Raw genomic sequence first — 26,153 nt, forward strand, 5'->3', positions numbered from 1 at the left:
ATTTCCTGACATTTAGTGCCGAAACTTATTTGCAGTTAAAAAATATCCCGAAAGAGGAAGGAAAAGGAAGAAGCAAGAAGTGAAATGACAGAAAATACTGAGAAATCTGCATATTAATAGTGTGGAGAAGAACTATAAAAAATCATAGCATGGTGATGAATAGGAAAGGATTGGATAGAGCTACGGAAATTACAATTGTGAAAATAGAAAAGTTTGATGTTTTCGCCCTTGCGACTTCGACATTTATCAGATATTTACCTTGAAATGGAGAAAGTTAAAGCAATTAAGTAAAGTAAGAAGATTTTTCCTTATTGAATGTTTCAATTTTTCAAGCTCAGTAATGAAGCAGATTGAGCAAGAGTGAATGCACTTGAGAAAGAAAGGGGCATAATATGAAGCAGGGCAGATAGTATGATGTAAAATCAACGCTGAGGCTGGTTGGACCCTGAAGTTGAGAGGTAAGTGTTCTTCTACAACACTATACTGTAACATTTTATAAGTTACTGGAGAATAAAACAAGTAAAATGAATTCTGGACTTTGTATTCCAAAGCTTCTTATATCAAAAATCACTCCGATATTTGGGATATGAATGAAGATATTCATCAAAGACTAGTTTTTTGATGGGGAAGCAGTCTAGGTCGTCATTATCATAGCTTACTTTGAAAGAAGTGAAATATCTAAGTGTAATTCCGCGGTGTTGCAAATACCGATATTTCGGGAACCACTCGTTCCCTTCATCAGTGCTAACAAGCCTTGTTCCCGAAAAGTCTTATTAACACTGATGAAGGGAACAAGTGGTTCTCGAAATATTTGTATTTGCAATCGTAATAAATATCACTAGCGAATAGAAAAAAGCAAGTCTTAATTATTTCAAGCTAAATATGATACAGAAGAATTATTTTATTGTAATTGTAATCCGTCACTCAATTTTTAAAGCGTCTTCTTTAAAATGCGAAATATTGTAAAAATCTTATTCTCATGTACAAAACCAGTTTCGCTAAAATCATTTCCAATAATTCTAGCCCTTTCTTTCTGATTTGCTCACAAAGAATTTTATTCAGTTCAAACAAGTTTATCTCCAATAAAATCAGGATTTTCCACAATCAAGTTATAGAATTTATATTCATTTTTTGTATTTCTAAACCGGTGCCGCTTAGTATTGTGGACTTTGTACCTTTAGTCTGGTTTCTTAATGAAAATAATGAAAAGTAACAGCTCTTGACATTGAAATTTCAGATCCCTGCACCGATCGTAAAGGTCGTTACCTTTTTTTGAAACGATAAATACATTTTTGTACCTTTTTAGTTTTATTCGCGTTACACCACATTTTTTAAAGCTAAATTTGTTGCATTGTGTTCGCTTTTTTTAACCCGATTTTTACCCGGTCAGTTTGGTGTGAATTATTGAAAAGTCATTAATATTCCTTATTTGTATAATTTCGTTTTGAAGAAAAATCACTGTTTTTGCAAATTTTCAAAAAAAAATTATCAATGCTAATTACCATAAATCCAAAAGTACATTAATGGGTAAGTATTTCGTTAAAGCAGTGGATAATCGTGGTAAAGACACAAAATCTATTGGTTGCAAATATATACCTCTGATTCACTCCTTACGGTTGAAGGGCATTCACACAGTCTGTTACTTATTATTTATTTTTTTCCTCTTACGTTATTTTTAATGAGATTGCGCTTCAATTTGCAACTGATAAGCCTACAAGAGTACAACCACAAAAACGAACTCAAACATCCATTACGACCGGAATTCGAACCCGGGGCAACGACCGAAAGGCTAACGTATAACCCACTTAACTGTCACCCCGGGGTTGTATTTCGGTGTATGATGAATGAAATTTGTGCATAAAGTGTCTATTTAGGGTGATTTCGATCTCCATTTTATTTTTCCGTGATTTAAAAAGAGTACGACCGATTGAGAAAGGTGCCAAAAAAGGCAAACCTAATGTTAAATTTCAAATTCCCCATAGCACTTTATCTCCCATTTGGGGCAAATAAGGGGGAGGGTTTGGAAAAGCTGACGTCAAATCTCATTGTTTTCGGCTAATAAATTATCTGCATGTCAATTACAGGGCAAACCAACCATCATGGATGACAGCAGATATTTTTACAAATTGGTCGATCTGTGAGGATAAAAATATGATGGATAAAGCTCAATCAAGGGTCATCGGAATCATTCAAGCTTCTAAATGCATTACCTGAATAGTAGTTTAAAGAAAGTTCTATAACTTTTAGAAAACCCAAAAAAGTACACAAAATTTCGTACCATAATTACAAATTGTTTCACAGGTTTCGAGAAATTTGGTTTAAGTTTCGACTTCTATTCTTTGATGAACATCGATTTCTTTAAGACATTCACCAAATTACAAGAAACCAGAGCGGTGGTTAAAATGATAATGATGATAAAGACGCTGGAATAAAAGTACCTGATAGGGAAGAAATTCAATAATTTTCAAATAGCAATTTTGTTAATGCCGAACGTACCGAATGGAGTACAATATTCTTTGACCCGATAAATTTTTTTGACAATTAAGAGATTTTCTTATGAGATTATATTTTTTTGTTATTCGTGTTAGTGAATTCGATTAAGGATGTCTTCGAATTACAAATGAGAATTGTACTCAGAAGTGTTCTAATGTATAGTTATAGAGATAAAACAGTTCAATAAGAAAATATGCATACACACATTATCGATTACCCCAATAACTATACGAAAGAAAGCGAAAGATATAGGAATGTGAATAAATAATTGAACAACCCTAATCCTTTCTGAAATATGAAACAAGTCGGAAAACAGAAGCACGGCGCATCAAATTTGAAAGGTTTTGTATATTTCTAATGCCAGAATATTTTGGTACATGACATCTCCATTTATACATAGTAAGTAGTGGGTATTCAATGTGATACGAATATATCATGATATCTTAAGGTGCAGTAAATCTGCGCGGATAACGCATCTTTGACCAGCAATAACTGCGTAGCAGGATTTGTCTCAAACTTTCCAGTGTCATTCTCTACATTATACCCATATTACTTCGCCATACTGCATTTACAAAATATAATACTCTTTAAGTCTATTTGAGTAGATATGGTAGAAGTCAGTAAGTGTATGGTGCTACAGGCAATTTAAACTTTGCGGCGTCCTCGGGGATAGAGGTAAGGCGAATAAGTCAGATGGGAAAGGATCAAAAGCCGCCTCATCTCAAAAGCCGACAAGGTCCATTCAATATAATTTGTCCAGTAATCAGAATCGCAGCTTCGTATAAAGTAAAGTAGAAATATATGAGCCATATTCAACATCGTCAAACAATTCAGACCATAATGCAATCGCAAGAGACTTTATGTAAACAGAGAGATGACAATATACTCGTAATTAGGAAGGACAATGATATTGTCTTTCGCAGATGACGAGACTCGCACTCTGGAACTAAATATTGGTGAATTTAAAGACAGCCCTTTTAGCCTAGAAAGGGTGAAATAGTTCTCTGTAATCGAATCTACTAAATCATACCTAAAGTATGAATAGATGACCGAGTTCGAGTTAATTATTTGAAATAATAAAAAACTTATTTTTTCTTATTCGCTAGTTTTGATATTTTTATTTTTGCAAATACCGATATTTCGGGAACCACTTGTTCCCTTCATCAGTGCTAACAAGTCCGAGTTGTTTAACGTGAAATTATTATCTGCCAATACGCATGATAAGGGATAAATTCTGTTGGTAGATTGTTATGTACCTCTTACAAAATTTTAGCAGTATTATTGAAGAATACCAAACCGATTTCAGAACCAACCACTAAGTTATTAACCAATATTTCGGTGAAGGGAATATTAGAGAAATATTGCGCATACAACAAGCATGAATGCCAGCCATTCGCGGATTTTATGATTTCGACAGCACCATTGGCAAGATTACTTAAGATTAGATTAATTCAACCTAATAAAATAAATAAAAATAGATTTTCAGAAATAGTTTTCAAACAATTCAGCAGTTTTTTGATTTTAAATAAAAGTTTTTCTTTGGAGCAAATCAACGTTTATCCTGCTAATTTCCAGGTTCCCAAAATACTGTATACGCAATAGAAGCCAAAACTGAGAACCTATCCCATCAACTTATTCTTGTCAAATTTTACTTCGAGCCAAATCCTAAATTAACATTACGGATTTAACGATTAGACCATATAAGCTCTTCAGATAATTCAATTAAAATAGACAAAACTATGTTTTTTTATTTGAGTTAGATAGTCTGACTTCAAGTAGAAAAAAGTGGCAGAAAAGACTACATACTAGGCATATTTTAAGACCACTTTTACTGACAGAAAAAAATGGAAATAATTTGAAAGGAATTCTTATGAATTCTATGAACTATTATTAATAATTTAGAAATAAAAAAGGGTGCATTCAATCACAACGATAGAATCAATTCAATCACAAACGATAGAATCAACTCCACCGTGCCTATCGAAATCAGATGAGGGTTTGTTCCATATCACTAATGATTAAAGAAGTATCTTATCTAATTAATTTATGTAAAAATCAGTTTGGCTATATTTTACTAATCCACCTATTTTTCTATCATGTGTTAGATACAACTTTTCTAAATGAGCATTTTAATGCAGATATTCTATCCAATGCTATTGAAGTCAGCAGTTCTAGAGGTCGAAAACAGCATTTATCATTTAGAAAAAAAATTTCTCAATTTCTATTCAAAAAAAATTCACTTCATATTTGAAGGTGAACATACCGAATTCGGAAAAAGATTTGATGGTTTTGTTACAAGTTGTACTTGCCACTCACATTGATCTTGAAATTATAAATTCGCGGTCAAGAGAAAAGTTATTTTCCAACTCATTCTACACTTACTAAAAACCACTTGGAGTGTCGTACTGTTTATGGTTTATGGTCGTACACATATATGTATGTAAGTTGATGTTTTTGGTCAAGCTTCAAAAGGCTTGAAGAAATTCGAAAACATTTCAGCAAAGTGCAAAGCTGCAACTGCTTATGAGTTCACAAGTTCATATTATCATGTGCGTGGGGTAGCAAGGTTAATAGATTTACACATGTTTAGCGATTAAACCAAACGTTGAGTTTTTAGATTTAATTTGCAAAATTTTAATGGGATTGGTGTGATTTGAACACAAGCGATAAGTAATGATAATTATAAATAATATACATACTTCAAACAATAATATTTGGTTATTAATGCATCTTACCTGTAAGAGAAAAGGAAAAAAACATTAGTTTCAGTAAATTTTCGTATTTATATGAACTTATACTATTCTATAGCTACAGTAGTTTACCTTTGAGAATTATTTCTGAACGAACTTCAGAATAAAATTAATTATTTCATGTAAGTTTGTTCAATATATTTGCTCGAAAATGGACTTTTACAAAATTTAATTAGTGCCCACTTCAGTTGTTCCGTGATGTAGCTCATTTTCATTGATTTAAATCATTGAACAGCAGGGACAGGGTAATTTCCTTATTTTGAAATCGTATTTTATAAAACTGGGAGTAAGTGCATGTACAAATTAGAGCATAAACTGCCAAAGAGACAAATACATGACATATGTACAATTAAGTGTTCACTTCTTAATAAGGAAACAAATTCTATATTCTGTAGTTATCCAATATAAATTGTTTTAAAAGGAATCGACGAAATCGTTTGTCTCGAGTTCAACATGGTCCAAGCGTAATTGATTTTTTGATGGTTGAAAGTATCTTGAAATTATATCAGAGTTATGACGAACTTCTCCAATCAGGGAGGAAGTGTCACCCGCATTTTTAATGTACGGAGCCCTCGTTTTGAGCTAAATACCCAAGAGTCTAAAAAGGGCAAACAACACCTGGCTACTGTTTGCAGGTAAAACAACACCTCTGTTCTGCATGAATATTATTATAGTATTACCAAAAAATAAAAGGTTGGTGGATAAAGAACAACAATTTTTGAAATTAGTTTTATTATGTACATTGTAGAGTTTTCATATGTTAGATGAGTTTTGGGAATATTTCATCATTTCTTTTAGAAAATCCCATTATATCGAATATTTTAAAGTCCGCTTGATTTTTACGGTCGTTAACATTTCACATTATATAGCTTTTCACATCTAGATTGTTAATGGTCCTACTATAATGGCCATAACATTATTTGAAGTCAACATTTCTAGAAAAGTTTACAGGTACTAATGAAGTTTCTTCTTTAGAATAAGAACAAACAAATTGGAAAAGTCAATAGAGTGTGTACCTATCGTTTCTATTGAAGAATGTTGTAGACATCTTGTTCAAAGTTCATTAGTAACTTACATATAAGAATAATGCGATGGTCAAAGTGCAAATTGAATGAACGGATGTACGCTATGTGAAAGTAATTCGCAAATGCATCTACATATTCAGTAGCGTGCAAAACTGAGTACAAAAGTAGCCAAGGTACATTCATTTAGATAATATTCAAATTATAGCTCGGATACCAATAATGTTTTTTAGTCCTAATTGAAATGATACCTGGGGAGCTGAAAAAAATTCTTCTAACAAATTTATTTTACATTTTAAAAGAGAGAGGAAAGCCTTGATTTTTTCCAGGTTTGTAATTTAGTTCTCCTTTGCATTCGGTAGGGGAAAATGTGTGGGATCTGCAAGATATAAGAAACATATAAAGGTAAGCTTAAGCTATTAATTAGATTCAGTGTTCTTTCAAAGTGAATTTGTATGGATGGGCAAACCAAAAATTTCAGTTACCGTGAACCGAAGCGTTGTAGGGTTGTCTAATCCAATAATGATAAATAATTGACTTTCCAAATATATTTGCAAGCGGAGTTATAGATAGATATTTTCATGTTACTCAAAAGCCGCAGTCTTAATTTTTATTTTTTTATACATAAATTGCATCAGTTAGAGAATGCATGAAGAAAAAATGTCTGTCACAAAGTATAAGGAGAAATAATGCGTTTTTCCTGGCATCATGTTTTTCGTCTCAGGCCCTTTCAATTTTTTTTCGATGTATTTTTTTGGGAAAAAAACGAAACAAAAAATTCAAATTGATGCTTTTTTTGCATACAAACTAAGAACCTGAGTGGACGTTAAGGATTAAGGAAGTTTCCGCTGCCACGCTACTCCCAAGGCAGAGATGAGGCAGCATCTGATAAGTTGCGTCTGCCCAGGACGAATCTGTCAATCACTTTTTATAACAAAACCTTAAAAAGAGGGGTTTGTGAACCACAAATGTGGAAGAAAGTTTCTTCCCAATTAGTCCGGTCCGACACCAGCTTTATACGGCCTAAGGACTACATCAATCCTCAAACAAAAATAATTTCGCTTCGGCCTACTTTAAATCTGAATATACAAGGCGCATTTCATTTGGATATAATTCGCACTTATGTCGTGTTTGCGATTATACATAAACGGGGGACCTGTAGCGACTTTCGGTCACGCTGCTCCCAGAGCAGAAGTGAGGCACCGTCTGATGAGCTGCCCCTGCCCTGAACGAAATCGTCAGTAACTTTTTTAATAAAATTGTTGCTAAAGGAGTCCAAAAACAAAACGAAAACGAGTTAGATTTAGAAGTGAAAAATGGATCATTCCTGATAAAGTTGAGCAAAAGCGATTGAGGAAAGAGCCATCTAAGGCTCCACAAACCGTCACAAATCGATAAACACAAAGTAACTGCTCTATCACGGGGGTAGTAAAAATAAATTTTCAACTTTGTGCTGTCCCATTACTGACTGTACTTGTAATCTGTACTCCCAGTAAGTGAATGAGAAACTGAGAAATTGACTGAAATAATAAATATTACCGTCCAAAATGAAAGGAATCTTGAGGTGTTACCTTCTAGTAGGGTAATACAAGGGTTCACATATCTTTGCTAACGCGTCAACATCTGGACGATTTTCGCTAGAAGACTTTGTTTCAATTGGTACCATATTGCGCCTTCCAAAAAATTGGATGGGACTTTCCGAAAATTATAAAAATTAGTTTACCGGATTTCCTGTCGCACACCACTAAAATGATTCAAAAATGGTTTGATGGTCGGATCTATTAAATAACGCCAGCTACAGCCGCGCAAAACACAACCAACTAGCATTAAGGACATTGGGCATGATACAAGACGCATAAAAAACGTTATCCAAAACGAAAGCCTGTGGACTAAATATGTAAAGACGATTGGAACGAGCCCCCAGCCTAATTTGCAAAACTGGAAACCTGAGTTATAATTTTTTTCTGGCTCAGGCAGACGATTTTCTGAATTTTGTTCAATTTAATGAAATGGTCGTGTGTATGATAAATTATGGAAATGAAATTGATGGATGCTGTAATCGAACGATCCACTTAGCTATGTAAACCCACAACTATCAAGTTTTATAATGATCTCTCGTAATTCTTGGGCGTATAATATATCTGTATTTTCAGAGAACTCCTTTACATGTCGTCTGGATTTTTACAATTTACATAAATGAGTGATTCTAACAGTTGAAATTACTGATAATTTATATACATGTACGTACATATATCGGAAAAAATGTTACTATCTAAAACCACATTATACATAACTTTTAATCTCTCTGCGAAGACAGAGAACCAACTATTATATAAGTACTGTTGCATCAATATGCATATTGGGCGAAAATTAGTTTGAAAAGGACTATATATATATGTATATACATGCCAAGGGCAACAGTTTTTTATACGAGGGGAGGGGAGTCAGAAGTGAAAATGTAGAGACTTCAAGTGAAAAGATAAAACAGGAAAATAGATCGAGATGAGTTTTCCTTTATTGGACAAATTGTTTGTCAGAAATCACATATACTATTTTCGGGAACTCCTTTATGAGCGTGAACACACTGATGGTTCCCGGAATGCAGTATTTATAACAAACAGTAAACAGTTTTAGCCAATAAAGGAAAGGAAATTTTCCTGAATCTGTTTCTTTTGTTTAACCACTGGCCAGCAAATAATTTCTAAACTTCAACTGTAAAGTAGGGCTCATTGGTAAAAAAATCAGCAAAAATCATAACAGTCCGCTAGCAGTGGAGGAAAGCTAACACAGATTTAATTTCAACTGATTGGTGCACGTGTCAGAGTTTAGGCATTTTTTTTTTAACGGAGAAGAACGACTTGAGCTCCTCCCAATGTCATTGGCGCGGTAAGAGAAATTAATTTTGAAGGAGAAAGTAAGCCCAGCGTGCCGATGACCAAAATTGTACATTTTATAAGGAGCTATTACTTAACCCCTAATCGTAAATTTTGCTTAGCCTATTTCTACTATTCAGCATTAGGGCAAATGTGTTAGGACCTGCAATTCCCTAGTTTAAGATTCCAGACTAAAATCTATTTGCACATTTATATCATTTACACAGATTTAGACTTTTCCTGTTTTTATTGTATATTTTATGACGATATTACATGTTTATGGACGATTAGATCAAGGATAGTATTTTATATTTTATGGTAATTACACTGGAACCGATTAGGCAGACCCGAATCGTTAAGACTGAGACGTAGGGATCAAATAGGTGGGGCCGAAATGTCGGAACCAAATTGACAAGACCCAAACGTCATGGACGCTTCGTCTTCCTTGCTCGTGGTTTGCTTTGTGAACATTAAGTCTAGGCTAATCGTAAGCTTTCTCTCTGATCACTGAGTTATTGTAGCTACTCTTCTTCCTAGTGCTCTAATGGCTTTATGAACAAAAAAGTTTCAAGTCGTGAATAGTCATTGCGCTCTCATGGTCTCATGGAACAAACTATACTTCACCTACTTTTGTGTGCATCTTGGGTATCAATAAAAATCTTGTAGAGGACTTCAGGAATTGGTCACAATGAAAGAAGAAATCTTTCAAAGTTGAAGTGACATGGATTAAACAAAGCAAGCACAGTGATGACTGCTACTTTTCAGTGTTAATATCAGAGGGTACAATTAAAAGAAGAAAAGGATTACTTCACACCGAAACGTTAATCAGCTTCCCGTCCAGTTCCTCATGCTGCAGATCTTCCTCTTCCAGAATCACCAGAATGGAATTAAAGCTGTTGTTACTATTGCTAGTAGTATACAAAGCTTCCATTGATTCTGACGGTTCTGGAAAAGGAATGTGAGATGATCCCAGACCTGATTACATCTTTGAAAGCAGCGAACATGAACATGTTGAATAAATTTCAAAAATATAAGTGTAATTTGCTGGCTAGTTAATCGAAAAATTACGGACACGTCTCATAAAAGTAAAAACTACACTCGGACTTTTACTGATAAGAGAATGAGAGGTAACACGCACTTGAATTAAGTTTAAGTCTTTGCAGCTTAAAATATCCAAATTTTGAAAAATATATATTATATATACGCTTTAACTTAGCTTGTACGGTAACCAGAAATGTAGAATTCAGGACCCCTAAGTCAGGATGAATTCCTTAAAAAGTTTTCACCAATTTGTTTTTGATAGGTTTGTGTTAAATTAATTTTAGAGTGCTGAAAATATGTAGGTGCCAGGGTGCCTTTAAAATGCGTCTATATAATATCTAGCCTTCATAATGGAAACTAATCTAATATTTCTTCAAATATCGTCAATAATGTCATAGTCGTATCGTTCAGAACTTAATGCCCAACCATGGCTTGATTTTCCTTTAGCTTAGTTAGTTTTACACAGTTGTAAACGTCTTTAGAAAGAATACTATTATTAACGATTTTGTTCCAGGTAGGATATTGTACTTTCTAATGGAAGTTTCTATTGTCTAAATCATATGGAATGGCTACATCTTCTCATATTTAATAATAATATTCAATAGTGATTTGGGAGCCCTTTGACTGTACCTGGATCGCGCCTATTACCGAGACAACTGCCGCATTCGAGCAAGGCGGAAATGTATTAGACCAATTCATTTTCAAAACCATACCGGTGCGCTAGGTGACAATTGGATCTACGTTGCGAAGTCGACTGATCTTCCTAAATGACCTTGTGATCTTTATAAATTTTGTAATTTACCCTTTAAATTTCCAACAATTAAATTACCCATTTTGAAAATCGAGCACATACTTTTCTCTAGTGGAATGATCTTAAATTTAAGTTGGCAGGTGGTTGCGGTGGAATTCGGGCAGCAGAAACTCAAGTCCTAGTTACCACTAACTAGGCTCTTCAGTGGCCAAATTCACCAAAAATGCGGAGTAGGCCAATACAGTAGCAGGTGCTCAGGGTTCTTCATGCTTCCCAATAGACAACCTTAGATGCCAATATCTCTATATGTAGGCAGAATACTAGCAAAGTTGGTTCCTTGCCACTCCTAGGTATCTTGAAAATGACTAGAGCAACCCAGAATCTGGAGATGACTGATAAACTTGTATTATATAATAAATACCGATATTTCCGGAGCCAGATGCTACTTTGCTAGTGAAAAGAGGAGTAGAGTAGAGGGCTCCCAAAATATTGGAATATACAAAGAATCAATATGCCATCTTTTTCAGTTATTTGAAAATTTAATTTTTGAAATTAGTTGACAGTTTGGAAACTGAGATAATTCGGTAAATTGTCGGAGACTTAAAATTTCCGAGGCTTACCAAAAGAAAGCTTTAGATGTTGATCTATTCGAAAATAAGCTGAATTCAAACAAAAGAACAAAAGTCAATACTGCTAGCCAAATAATAATAAGACTGATTAGGCTGACCCTGACCAATGTGCGAGGCCAGATAAAAGCAGCAGGATCACTCTCAAGACCATTCGACGTCAACAGCCTGGCCCTCGAGAAAGTGATCCGTGATGCTGAGGTAAATGCAAGAAGTACGATCCTCTTTAAGTCCACCCAACTACTGGCTTGTGCTGACGATGTCGACATCATGGGAAGAACGACCTGAGACGTACAAACTGCCTTCATCTAGATCGAGAAGGCGGCCATCGGCACGAGATCTTAGGCTGCACATCAATGAAGGCAAGACAAAGTATATGGTGGCAACGTTAGGACCAAAAACCAACCAACCGACAACATCAAACCGCATTGATCAAACATGAAGAATAAAGATAGGAGACTACAAGTTTGACACCTTTGATAACTTCTCCTATCTAGGGTCGAAAAACACAATTGATAACAGCTACGATGATGAAATGCAAGCACGCTTGTTGGCAGCCAATAAAGCCTATTTCAGCTTACAAAAACTGTTCCGCTCGAAACGTCTCACCATAGAGTCAAAACTCTTACTGTAGAGGACAATGATCTTGCCAGTCCCCATGTATTCCTCGGAGACTTGGGTTCTTAGCAAGAAGAATTACGAACTCTTGACCGCGCTCGAGAGAAGAATCCTTCGAAGAATTTACATGAGGATGGACGATTCCGTAGTCTACATAACGACGAAATATATGAGCGATACCATGACCGTCCGGTTGTAGATAATAGGTTACGGTGGGCGGGTCACTTAATCCATATGGATGAGGATGATCCCACCCGGAAAGTCTATAAGGGCAATATCCATGGTACAAAAAGAAGACGAGGCAGACCCTGCCTGAGATGGAGCGATGGGGTAGGCCAGGACGCCAGACAGCTTTTTAAGATATGGAATTGGTGGACCTCGACGCAAAACCGGGATGTCTGGAGTTCCTTACTAAGGCAGGCCTAGCCCGAACACCGGTTGTTGCGCCGTTGAGACAACAATCATATTGGTTCAGGCCCTTCAAGTGTGTTAGAGCACTTCATTCAAAACCGTAACGGTACGCAACAGTAAACTGAAGGAGGCAATGTGGTCAACATTGCGTTCGCCCAAGATCATTAACCTGATTTAGGTGCACATTCACAGCTGAGTCGGCTGGTATCCGACATCCAGTTACGATAACAAATCCCTTTGCCAGCAGTAAGATTTGAACCGTGACCTTCCGCTATGACAGTCCAGCGCTTTTACTACTTGAGCCATTCAACCAGAGAGTAGCCAGTAGTTAGAAGGGCCAAAGCCAAACAAAATTCGGAGTTGACTGAACGGCTAGCCAAAACTAAAAGTAAATGATACAATGAATGGAGAAAACTCGGATGACATATTGCAACACAAGAACAAATAAAATTTACAATCCAGTCATAACCTTAATTTGAAAAGAGACAAAGGATGAGGCACAGGAGAATAAGCACAAAAGCTTCGTGACAAGGGACTGCACATTAACTACCCTTAACGTACGATCACAACCAGGAGACGACAGCTGAAAGGAAGGCTTAGGATCGGAGCGGACCATACGGATTTTATAATTCGTCTGCTGTTGATGTCCTTTGTTTATTAAATTCAGGCGAGGAAAAACGGCAAATAACTAGCCCACGTATGTCGTACACCAAAATGTCATCTATTGGGATCTTAAATACCAATCTCTGTGAGGGCAAGACGATGACCGAGGATCTGCTATAGTCCGTAGCTCGTCGATGTGTTATAATGCAGTGGAAGCAATCCTGAAGAGGGAAGGCTGATAGCTCCAGCACGTGCCTATGAGTGGATCTACTCGTAGGCAACTCATCCTGACAGGCCTGTCGTACCGACGCCTGAGAAGGAGTTGAAGCAACACTGTTAAGCACAACAGTAGACACATTTTCTGTGCTGTTGGTCATTGCACCAGATCATGATTTATTTGCTCCAGGGTGAGTCCGTTAATTTGCTAAACTAAGTTAAGACGGCGTTAACAGAAGGAAATGATGAAACAGCTGAAGCAGTAGTAGCAGCTGGAACAGTTGATTAAAAGGTCGTATGTAATTGAAGTGTTTCTCAAGCCGTATGGAATGTACATCGCTTTGTTGAAATTATATGTTATCCACACCCATCTCTTGTGGTTTGCATACAAAAAAACGGAATTATCATGTCACGATAGCCGGTGCTACTATTATCGCCTGGCTGGCCGCAATTTCCTACGAAAATGAAACGAGAAAGAAGATGAAAAAAAAACTTCATCGCTGGAGACGATTTTGTTTCAAAGGTCAGCATCAATTTCTTGCTATTCCATAACATTCAACGAACAATGTTCACTACGTACACTACGTATGCTAGGTAAGTTTCAGTTCTTGAATCAATAGCATTTAATACACAAGATAAAAGTCTGCAGACAGCCTCTCGTAATACCCAATTCTTGACCTTCTTTATTATTTTCAAAATATTACTCAACAATAAAAACGGATTGCTTTTTCGTGTAGTACTCCAACTTCGATAACTCTAATTTGCCAGCTACACTATCGTTTTTTCGTTGGCAACATTTTACCGAACAAATGGCCCAAAATTCAAATCTTGGGTGGAATTTGGGATACCCTTTAGATTTTGACTTTAAGATAGAGTTGTTGTTTTCCAATCACTGAAAGATTTCTTTGTATTATTTCTTTATTTATCTTCAATAATTTGTTTTTAAGCGTTATTGGACTTTCTTATATTATTCTTCAGTCATGCTAATTATGACGACTCTAATAGATGGTTTTCAGAATATCTGAATCTTAAAAAGATGTTACAGATGAGTAGGAGCAACGACCTCAATCAGTACGTAAGAAAACAAACCCATGTCGTATATAGAAATTATTGATCTGAATGAAACATTTATTTATGTAGCAAAAAATAAGCCCCCAACAGGTTGCTTTGTCAATTGATTAATATAGGATGGAATTAAAGGGAAATCCAAAACGATGCTATGATCATTTATGCTAATCAAAATGTCAGATACAGATAGAAGGCCAATGGTTTAATACAGTATTTTTTGCTGAACCAGTTTGTAAGCGTGGTGGGATTAGAACCATGCAAATAAACGCTGCACGTTGAAAGTTCAAAGTACAATTTGCCACAATGCTCCTACTATGCTGACTGAAAGAAAAAACTAATAAGTCAAACGTACATAAATAACTGCAATTATATACATTACAAATTAGTATGATTTTTCTTCTTCAAAGGAGAACTTGAGATACTTGGGGGACATTTTTCTTGTCCAGTTAGAGAGGGGGCTAACACACTATCACCTGGACTAAACTATTAAAACTAGGGAAAGTTGGCTCATCAGAAGACGGACCAAAACATCATGCGGAGCTGCGTGACATGCTCAGATCCTGGACAAAGATACCTTACAAAGCATTAATAAATGTGTAAAACCAGAGCACTTTAAGCTGCGGCTCCTTTCTTTTCCATGTCAAATATGTAACTATACTATCCTCGATAAAGTTCCATCCTTTCTCTCCTGGTAGCAAAACCAATCTGACTACCTCAGAAAAATCTTTGGGTATACAGCATAGTCGACACAATAAGGCAAGTGCTGGTTCTACCGAAAAATAAGCAAGGATTCCTGATGCAAGTAAACCGTCTGGGCGTTTGTAAAATAGTCGAAAACAACAGCGACGATATCTGGGCTTTCCAAGGAATTGCTGCTAAGAGTTCTGAAATGATTGTAGGAACGATGGTTCTAAACTACTCTTCTTTGGTAGTCTGCGCACTCAGTATCGTGTTGATATCGCCGTTAATGAGAGTTTCGGAAAGGGTATTAAAAAAACAGGATTGGATCTATTTAATTCTCTTATGGGTGGCAAACGAGCCGTCCCGATGACTAGAAAAAGCGCTTCTGACGACTGTTCAAAAAGATACTCGTGGTGTTCCGGACGACTGTGATATAATCGTCCGAGACCCCGCCGTTCAGGTTTGTAAGAAACAATGTTCAAATGAAGGTTCGTGTCAAAAATACCTCTAGAATAAATTACTTGGTGAGAAAACACCATAGAAGTAGTAAATCTATGTGAATTAGAAACATGATATAGAGAAAACGATTGCCGTTACTCGATCAACTCATTACAAAGAGTTTTATAATAAACTGAACATTCGAGGCGATGAGAGTTTTTTCTTCGATATGGAACAAAATGGCCCATCAAGAAAAATATTGAAGCTATTGGTCAATATGGCTGGTATTTCATACCACTAAAATTATTGACCGCAACTTGGGCACTACTTAAAGGCGAAACTCGAAATGTGGCAAGTACATCAAAGTCGTGCCTGACCGAAGACCATATTATCTAGCTATAGTGTTAATACTGATTATGTCGCATCAAGAGCTCACTAGTTGAAAGATACAGTCCCGAACTCCACTATAGATGATGCAGAGAAACATAACTATGATAGAGATCTCAACAGATAAGTGGGGTGGAAACTTGCAGCTAATCCAAAATTAGGTACGGAAAAAATAGCATGCACCTTAAATTACCAGATTTGAGTCCTTCCTATATATGTGTTTTTGGAAGTGAACTATTTCTGCTGGTAATATAAGTTATAATCGGCTCTCACGACAACTGCGAAATCAATATCGACATCCATTACCTCGTTAGCTGACGAAACTATGAAAAAAAGTCGAGAATGCAAACTTTCTGCAATGTTTACGTAAATCTCCAAATCTGCGCTGCATGTAACCGCGAGATAGGTGCCTAAATAGCAAACGCAGACCTTCAAAGAGTTTTTGGAGCACTACAAACTCGAAGGCGATGATTTTCTTCACGAGCCGTTGTTACTGAAGATGCAACTTAGTTTGCTAGTTTGTTAGTTTGAATCGAAAGGAAAATGCCAACAGTGGCGTCAGATTTCTTAATCTCCACAATTTCAGCCAAAGAAAGACATGGCTTCCATATTTTGGGACAATAAAGGAGTAACTTTGATTGAATAACTGACTGGAGGGAGACCAGCAGTGTGATTAAAAAGGCGGTGTGCTGACAATGGCTGCCTACCAGCTGCACACACTGAAGCAACTATTGGGCTCGTTTGGATGGGACGTGTTGAGCCAACCCCATTTTCCTGACTTGGCACCTTCAAACTACTTTCACTTCTCTGCAGGTGCTCATGGGAGGGAAAAAATGTTCAAGGACGAGAAGGTGAAGGGGTAGGTATAAAAGTTGGTCACGAAGCTGGCAGTAGAATTTTCGAAGCAGGTATCATAAAATAGAATTCCCGCCTCACTACCTGCATCCAAAGGGAAGGCGACCAAATACATACATACATGCAACCTTGTAATTTTTTTCTTTAACTGGAATTTCTTGATATCTGTAGAAATTGAGTATACTTACTTTCTGACGGTGGTTCGGATCTATATCGATGCAGATAACATAAACGTAAAATTCACGAACAGAGAGGTACTCAGGATACTTATGCATCTAGCTAAGGTACTGCAGGATAAGCAGAAAAGGCCTAGTGTAATAACTTCAATCCGTGTAACTTTCCAAAAACATTGATTTGATTTTAATCTATCCATAAATTAACAATGAATAATTCAAAAATTACCATTAAAAATACTCAGACATTTCCAAAGATATTTAAATTAACATAACAAAATAAAATTACTGAAGTCGGCGCGATTGCGATAGCAAAGCCTAGGAGTCATCACTAAGAAAATGTCCAGCCTTCCATATTATTCTAATAATCAACCATATAAAATGGGTAAGTAAAGCTACGGATGTGCCTACATAAGTATCTCTAAAGATAATTAGTGGAAGCAAAAACAAACAAAGAAATATTTGATGAAGTTTCCATCACAGACTTACTATGCCAATTAACCAGTCAAAGAGTGCATCATACTTTATGCATTACAAAATTGCTCACATCATTATTAAATCCAAAGAAAATATCTTGCACCATTTCTTCAAAGATACTCATCTAAGTTCAAACAGTTGACCGCCACACTGACCGCGGTAGACCGCTTCATTACCTTGAAGACTAATATGGTCTTCAAATTGCCGCAATAATTATCGGCACACATTGGGTTCATTGAGTATATCAAACGATATTCACAAAGTAAGAAAAACGAGGGACATATATCATCTTGTGTATATTGTTAAATGCATATGAATGTTCCAGGGTGAGATGGTACATCTTTTAGGCGATACGAGTTAGATACTCGTACGGTATTTTCTCAGTCATTCGTGTGTGGGATTTCCTTAAGTGTTCACAGGCGTTTCTTACATACATGTGGTAACCGAAAATTACACAATTATCTATCAAAATCTCAAACGCAAGATACAATCTGAATCGAAACTATCACCACTTGCTGCTATTCGTGTTTTGAGCCTTACCTGACCAGTTAATCTCAGTTCACTTAGGGAACCTGTTGTCATTCAATTACTGCTAAATGAACTTGCGAGAATGCAAAAGAGCATCATTCATCACCTTCGCTTTACAGACGGCGTTATATTCATTCATAAAAACAGTACATGTGTAGATTTTGTACTTTCTTCGCGGCAGTTAAAAACTTTTACGACTTTAAAGACCTCATGGTCATTTTTTTCGGTTGAAACATAAAAACCATGGAAAATTACTTTTGAAAAGAGTTTAAGAAAAAATGGTGCAATATCTATTAGAGATAGAAGATAAGTAATGCTACCATATTAATTGATTAAAGGCTTAAGGCTTAAAACGCTTTAAACAGATAATCGACATCATCAGTGACCCAGTTTCTTTACTTTTCCTGTAAATTGCAGTTAAATTTAGTTTGTGGATGTTATAAGTCCAAAGCGTAAGTGTTAGGTTGCTTGACGTATTATATGTAGGAAAATCCGCAATATTGCATTATCACACAATCAAAAATGGGAGGAAATGAATTTTGAAATACTAAAAGTCTTACTCGAATTTTATAAAATTCATCCAAGCTGGATAAAATCGTTAGCAAGGTGGACACGATAAGGGAATCGCCGTGTTCATTACAGGAGAGAAAGGATATTTTGAATCCGAAAAATTCAATACAGCCGACGTGGTTTCGAGTAAATTAAGGGTCGAAAACAAACAGTGAACTACTTTTGTTTTACACGTGCGAAGAAAACGGCAAGCAATTAGACCATAGACATCCTAGCGATTCAGGCGCACTGACTATGAGAGAAAGAAAAATGAATCGATCTAATATGGCTGCAGATTACCTTCAAATAAGGTGAGATCCAGATAACAAAAATGAACTGAAATGCCGACATTGAATATTGAATAATTCCGCAAAAGGCACGCTAGTTATACGATAGGCCATTCACAATGCAAAATCGGCAAGGACTCAGATCACGTAATGGTCCATTGTCAGCGGAAACTATGTTCCCTCTGCTTCCTCCTCTTCCCTCCCGCTAGTGGGCGTAGCCTTTCCCGCATCGCCCACCATTCCCCTTTCTACCCGTTTCCGTGTCCAGTACCTCATTGGCACACTTGATGTCAATGTCGGTCCTGGCTACAATGGTCTCCCGAACCTCTTTTTGATTAAAACTGGTCAGTCCATCTCCCTACCCCTATCAGTTACCTTCAACAAAAACTTCGAAGATAATCATTTTCCCGGCTTGTGGAAAGAGGCTCTCAACATCCCCATCACAAAAGTGGCGATCGTACGCTTGCCGGGAATTACTGTCCCGTTTCCCTCTTTTCCTTCTGTTCCAAAATCTTGGAAAGATATCCCAGCGACTGGTTGTCTGCCCACTTTGGTCACCACACTGTGAAAGAGGAACACGGCTTTGTTAAGCGTAGGTCCACCGCCTCCAACCTGCTGGACTTTACCAACTTTGTCGCCAAATGTCTAAATTCACGGCATACCAGTGCATACCATGTACCCTGAATTTGCTAAAGCCTTTGACACTGCAAATCACAAGATACTTCTATCCAAACTCTCGTCTAATCTGTAGAATGCATCTAAACATTAGTGAAAATTTTGCAATAGGTTCATAACTTTTATCTCTATATTTTTTTCATTTGGAAAGAATAGTTTGTAAACATGAGTTTACTGAAGACGCATTTTCCTGTTACTTATTATTCGTCAAATGCATTTGAAATAGAAGTTTTTATTATTTTGACGAGTGTGTATTTTTTCAAGATTCTGTGACAGTCGTAGAGCGATTTCTCTGGGTGTGTTTTCTCCAAGGGAACTTTAAATTTGAGGACTATTTCAGCCTTTGTTGAAAACTAAATCTTATCAAAATCGGTTCACTGTCAATGTAATGTTTACCTGAACCTCCATGCATTCATTAAATGACATCGTTCTACACCTATGTTCAAGGGCGGTACTCAAGCAAACAAGAAGAGAGTGGAAAGTGTTTTTATTCACCGAATATAGCTATATTGTACGGAAGATGAAAAGGGCTCGATTAGTATTTTTCGAAACGAGTTTTAGGGTAGGGTAGTGCTGAATTTAAAAAATGTACCCTTATTACTAGGTCCCGCTTTTACCGCTGAAAGCTGTCAGATTTCGCGACTCCGGTTGTTGGACAGCGGCGGCAATTGTAGTCTCCTAGATGAAATACCTCGGTTAATCTGAGCTTTTCAATTAGGGTAGAGTGGAAGACTGGTGAACGATTTCAATGTAATGGCACATTATTTTTTAGCGACGGATAAAAGATGGTCTACTAGTTGCCGTCCGCTAGCAACTGTGGAGGACGGAATCCATTCACATTGCTTGACATCTGCCATGCTGCCCGATTCGGCATACCCTACAATTTGCATTGTCGAAGTCATGAAGGGGAGGGAGAAATCCTTAGGCACTTCCTTCCCCATCACCCAACTCTAGATGGGGCCAGGCTGTGATAACTAGGCAAACAATTCATTGCCGTCCTGAAAATGATCTACGGGCTGCGCCTGAAGATCTGAGCTGGCTAGATTCTGTTCCCTTGCCCTCTACAGGAATTTTTGGCATTAAAACAGTACCCCATGGGGGCTCCTCAGAGTGGGCACTGACCCCTACCTACACACACGGAGGCTTGCAAAACCGTCTAGAAATTACCTTAAGGGCTAAGGCTACTGTAGAGGCCTAACAAATAAGCCTATTTGGGTTTTTTTTTTCTGCGGGACAATAAAGTAAGTTACAGTTATTACAGTTAGTATATTATCATCTGTACAAATATTTTTTTTTAGAAATAATGCAAAAGAAATTAGCGGCTAAAAAGTTTTTCTTCGATGACACTTTCCCGCGGGTGAACCAATTATCACCTACAGTGAACGAAGAAATTTGATTATACATATGCAAAGGTACAGAACTATATAAGATTTCTCCAATATGTTAATTTTTGCAAAAATCTTCCGAAAATTATTTATTAAAAAACAATGCAATACATAGGAAGAATCCTATGTACATCCATCTGGAAAACAATTACAAATACAATAGAACCCCAACAATTCGTATCGGCAAAGGGCTGATGCGACGGTTTCGTACGAATTATCGGGAGTGGAAAGTAAAAAAAAATTCAAGAACGTATTACATACAAAGTAATGCAAATAAGTATATACATATTAAGAAGTATGTTTATCTCTGGGAGGTGATTTTGTCCTTGTTCTTCAGGATTAATGTGACTGAGCGAAGAACTTTAAAATCCTTGGATACATCAATTTGATTACCGCCATGACTAGTCGTTTATAATTTGTTGCTTCTTTTCAATGGAGAGGTTAACTTTTCTCAAAGGAATGGTAACGTCCCACAACTGTTATGAAAACGACACTGATTTGTTGGAAGGAAAGAAAATCTAGCACCAGATCAATAAAATTCCTCTTGGACTCCTCTCTGTAGAAACTACATGATTACTAGAACAAATGTACTTCTTACTGCCCTCTCTAACTTCTTAAAAAGTGTGTAAGTGAATTAACAAAGTTGAAGATACGAATTATAGGAAATTTTGAATGATCTTGAGCATACCGATAATTCGAATTACCGAGGAGTCTAAATGCATCATTTTTAAACCATTTGTTAGGATTTTCTCTGGAGACCGGAAAATTTGTACGAATTAGTCGGAAATACGAATAATCAGGATACGAAATATCAGGATTCTACTACATACAGTTAAAATTCCAGGTCAATCGGTCAAGACTTGCTCGAGTTATAAGTCGACCGACTTAAAAAGTTTAGTTTCGAGAAAAAAGTATTTCAGATTTTCGGTATTCGCAAATTCATTTTCTGAAATTTACACAATGGCCTAAACCCTTAAGCTACTCGATTTTAACTATTGGTTTGGGGAAATTATAAAGCCTTGGAAAATATTTAGCAGCAGATCCAAAATTTTCGCATCTAGGAAATCCTCAACTACTATAGATCAGACACTACTTAGTATTACTGGAGATTAAAAATTATCGAACGTTAAACGGAGTTAGGTAAATAAATATATAACCATCACTAGTTCAAACAGTGGATAGTGATGGTTGCCTTTCTTATCATAATAATATGGAAAATTCGTCTCGAACGTCGACGGGATTCACTAAAGCAGGATATTATTAGGCTGACTCAACTCAGCTCTGGCAATGCCAACAGACGGATGAAGAATGAAGTGCAGAGGATTTACAGGAACTATGCTATCCCCAGTTAGACACCCGTAGTTGAAATTCTGGGCACACTAAAGCAGAAACTTTCTATCGTATGCAGTCGGCTATGACGGTACGGCCGTAGTCACTCCAGACGTATCCAGAATGCAACATACGCGAGGAACCGGCGGAGCTTTTTCAGATCTCTCAACGAATCCCAACAGAGCGTCCAGAGAGTACAGTTTTCGGTGACGGAAGCGAAAGAATACTAGGGTGGACTTTGGTGGTTACCCACCTAGCATGCTGAGTGGATCACCGCCGAAGGCACCCGCCATGCCTATACCCATAAACACCTCCAAAAACTGGAGGGGTCCAAGTCTGGATCGGGTGCAGAATTTTTGGTACAAAAAGCTCACCAATATAGATGGTCGATTGGCACACAGCATAAATCAGGTCAACAGTCGGCCGGAGGAATTTCCGCCTTTCCTCACTGCGGCGATTACCTACCTTATCCCTGAAAAGGACACGGTACAAGGCCCTGCAGCTACAAGACCGATTACTTGCTTACCGACCCTCTACAAATTCATAAAGTCTATCCCTTCTAAGGCCAATGCACACCTCGAGATCAACAGGAGGAAAGGCTACCGAGTTGGTCAAGGAGTTGCAAAGAGCAACTCATTATCAACTCGGTAGTTGAAGGACAAGCAACTAGAGGAGAAAAAAAACCTCTTTAGTTACTATATCGATTATGCCAAGCCTTCAATAGCGTCCCGCATACCTGGCTAATCGATATCCTACATCTGTATCGCATTGAACTGAAACTAATAAAGTTTTTGGCGACAGTCCTGGTGAGTACATCTGAGGGTGCCAATACCTCAGAGCCCATCCATCCATATACGGAGGGGCATCTTCCAGGGGGATTCGTTGAGTCCCTTTTTGTTGTGCCTGACACTGAACCCAATCTCATGGCTACTGAATGCATGATTTTGCAATAAAGTATGGCCTACGTGCTAAGTGCGAACTGACACACTGGATGTACTTAGATGACATCAAGTTGTATGCTGGTATTGATGACCATCTTAGAAGTCTGTTGCGAATAGTAGTTATTTACAGCCGTGATATTGGGATGAAGTTTGGATTTGACAAGTGTCGACTTCAAGCCATCCGCAAAGGTCATCATGAGCCGCATGCCGGGCATAGCATCGGTCATCTGCACATTCAAGCTATGACCGAGACAGACTTCTACAAGTACCTAGGAATTCTGCAAGGAACCCATGCTCGAGTTGATGATCTAAAGGGTTCTCTGCTGTTGGACTTCCTGCGACGTGTAAAGCTGGTATTGAAATCGCATCTCTCGAGGAAGAATAAAATAAGCGCATTGAATGTATTCGTAATCCCTACACTGGATTATGCATTCGGAATATTGCCGTCGACGAAGACCGATCTGGAAAACGTCCAGCGGCGGTTACGGCTAACTATGTCCAAATTCCAAATGCATCATCCAAACTTTGCCGTGGAGTAGATGAACCTGCTTCGTAACGTTGGAGGTAGGGGCGTTGTTGATGTAACGGCACAACATCATCGCCAAGTCCACTCGCTGTGCGTTGCAGGCGGCTGTCTGTAAGGCAGGTTGACTTCACTTTAAGGATCGATGAATGGAAGTCGAAAGCAACGCACGATAAACACATGAATTGCCTTTGGCAGCCGTTTGTCGATTTGCATTTGTCGAGCAGATAACTGTGTGCTGGGGAGCTCTTTTCTGAGACGGAGGGGCTCATGTGTGCCATTCAAGACGGCGTGGTCGCTACCTGAGCTTATAAAAAACTCATCATGAAAGAACGGGTGGAGCGACCAGTGCAGAATGTGTGGTTGGGCGTTAGAGACGTTGGACTATCTCATTTCTGGCTGCACTGTTATGGCACCGGTGCAATACACGAACAAGCACAATGATGTATGTAAGGTGATTTACCAAAACCTTGCAAACAAACATGAGTTGATCACGGGAACATGCCAGTTCACCAATATGAACAGCAATTCGATAATTCGATAATTCTGCTTACAGCATGTATTGGGACCGGGAAGTTTTAACTGATCGCCACATACCGCACAACAAGCAGCAACATCGAACGGAAATACATGCAGAAGAAGGTGAACTATGCGCCACTGGCTCGGGAAATCAAAGAAATTTGGCGTCTCGAGCAAGTCGTTATAGTTCCCATAAAATTGCAGCTGCAGGTATTGTACCTAAATCCCTCACGGCTTCCCTTGATGTCCTGGGTCTCTCACACAGTCTGGTTCAAACCATGCAAAAGTACACCATTCTGCATACATGCTCGATCCGTTGTTTTCAACGGATTCTCCCATTGACGTACCACCGGCCACTACCACTAGCGCCCCTTTATATTATAATTTAAGTAAGTAGGATCGTCCGAGCCTAAATGCTTGGCACTTAGTGCTAGTATTAGGTAAAATCTGGCATCTGCCGAGATTGTGACAGCTAGGAAAATATTAAAAGCTTTCAAGGTCCAAATAATAACAATACTCTCCAAATAGTTTGACTTATATAAAAATATAAAAAAAAATATTTTCATATAATTGTGGGGAATGCTAGATTAGTTGGATATGAAACTAGTTGGCTTTAAAACTCATAAAAATACCTGCCACACTGGAAATGAGTTCAAATTATCTGCAACATCATTCATCATAATTGTTTTTTTCAATTTTTATGCTGAAACCATTAAAGCCATATCGATCGTTTGTTGTAAAAACAATAGGACTCTTCATAAACATCTGCAAGTGGCACTGCTTTTGACCTAACCACTTCAATTTCATATAAATTAGAGTAAAACTACTTGCCGATGTTGCTTAAACTAAAACCATGTTCAGGAAACATATAACAATGCTACTGAAATAATATAAACAAACGAATTGCTTTATGGAGTTTCGAAAATTCATAATCTGCTTGAAGTCCCTTATATTCACATCCATAATTCGCATGACTACAACATTGCATTCCTAAAACTTTTCTGAATTTGAATATTTTTCACATTAGCTCCGTCATGATGTGCCTCGCACAGATGCCAAGCTAACCCTCAAACTAATTTAACCAAGATGAAGTGACGCAATTCGGAAAGAACTAATTACGTAACTCGACATATGCCAAATTTTTGCTCGTGTACATAAAGAGAAAGGTTCAACTTGAACTAGACAACTTTGTCATGTTTTAAATTGTACTTTCATAAAGAAAGTAAATTCGCAGTAACCCTAATTAAATTTATATTCATTTATCTGTACAAACTATAAGAGCAAGCACCCAGACGGATGAATAATGATTACCAATAGGAAATGTTGATATACATGAGCGGAAATTGTACATAACAGTTCCAGCTTATTCAACTTTTCACATAGTGTTGTGGCGGTGACCTTTCATTCATCGCCTCTAACCCCAGCGTTACCTATTTTGCAAGCAGTGAATTGATTACCCAATCAGATTGGACGATTTGAAGCAACATTATTTCCATTGTGGGTTAGTTGCGTGAATGCATTTGTCTTAGCACCGCCTTAGGATTTCTGATAACTCAACAACAGAAAAAGCTAAGCATCGCACCAATTAGACATCATTATCTGTCGGCAATATGCATATTAGCAAATTAGTGTATTGCATCGTGACTGCACCAGATTGCTGATCTGCGCGTATACTAGCCACTCTCGGCACGTTTGAATAATTTTAATGAATGCTTATTATTTCGTAAATGAAGGCTCACCTAGTTTTAATAGAAGGTTCGAAGAATCCTTGCCGAATGATTTGCCGGAAGCCGGGAACTGGGTTGAAAGTAAAATACACATATGGATGATTATCCATATGTGCAAGCTGATAGTCCCATGTATTGGTAACATGCGGTATGTTATATTTCACTTACAAAACTTAGTTTTCCAAATTTCCCAATCGTAACCTGAAA

At 37.4% G+C, this 26,153-nt stretch overlaps 1 protein-coding gene and 1 long non-coding RNA gene across 2 annotated transcripts in view; one reads left to right on the forward strand and one right to left on the reverse strand.

Moving 5' to 3' along the window:
- LOC119650809 (elongation of very long chain fatty acids protein) overlaps positions 1-26,153 on the reverse strand; it is a 113,661-nt gene that overhangs the window by 62,205 nt on the left and 25,303 nt on the right. The gene's annotated exons all lie outside the window — the stretch shown is intronic.
- Positions 1,081-2,775, forward strand: LOC119650810. The gene is made up of 2 exons (XR_005249375.1): positions 1,081-1,527; positions 2,085-2,775. It is a non-coding gene; the product is annotated as an uncharacterized LOC119650810 (long non-coding RNA).

This window comes from Hermetia illucens, chromosome 3 (genome assembly GCF_905115235.1).
Source record: "Hermetia illucens chromosome 3, iHerIll2.2.curated.20191125, whole genome shotgun sequence".
NCBI lineage: Eukaryota > Metazoa > Arthropoda > Insecta > Diptera > Stratiomyidae > Hermetia > Hermetia illucens.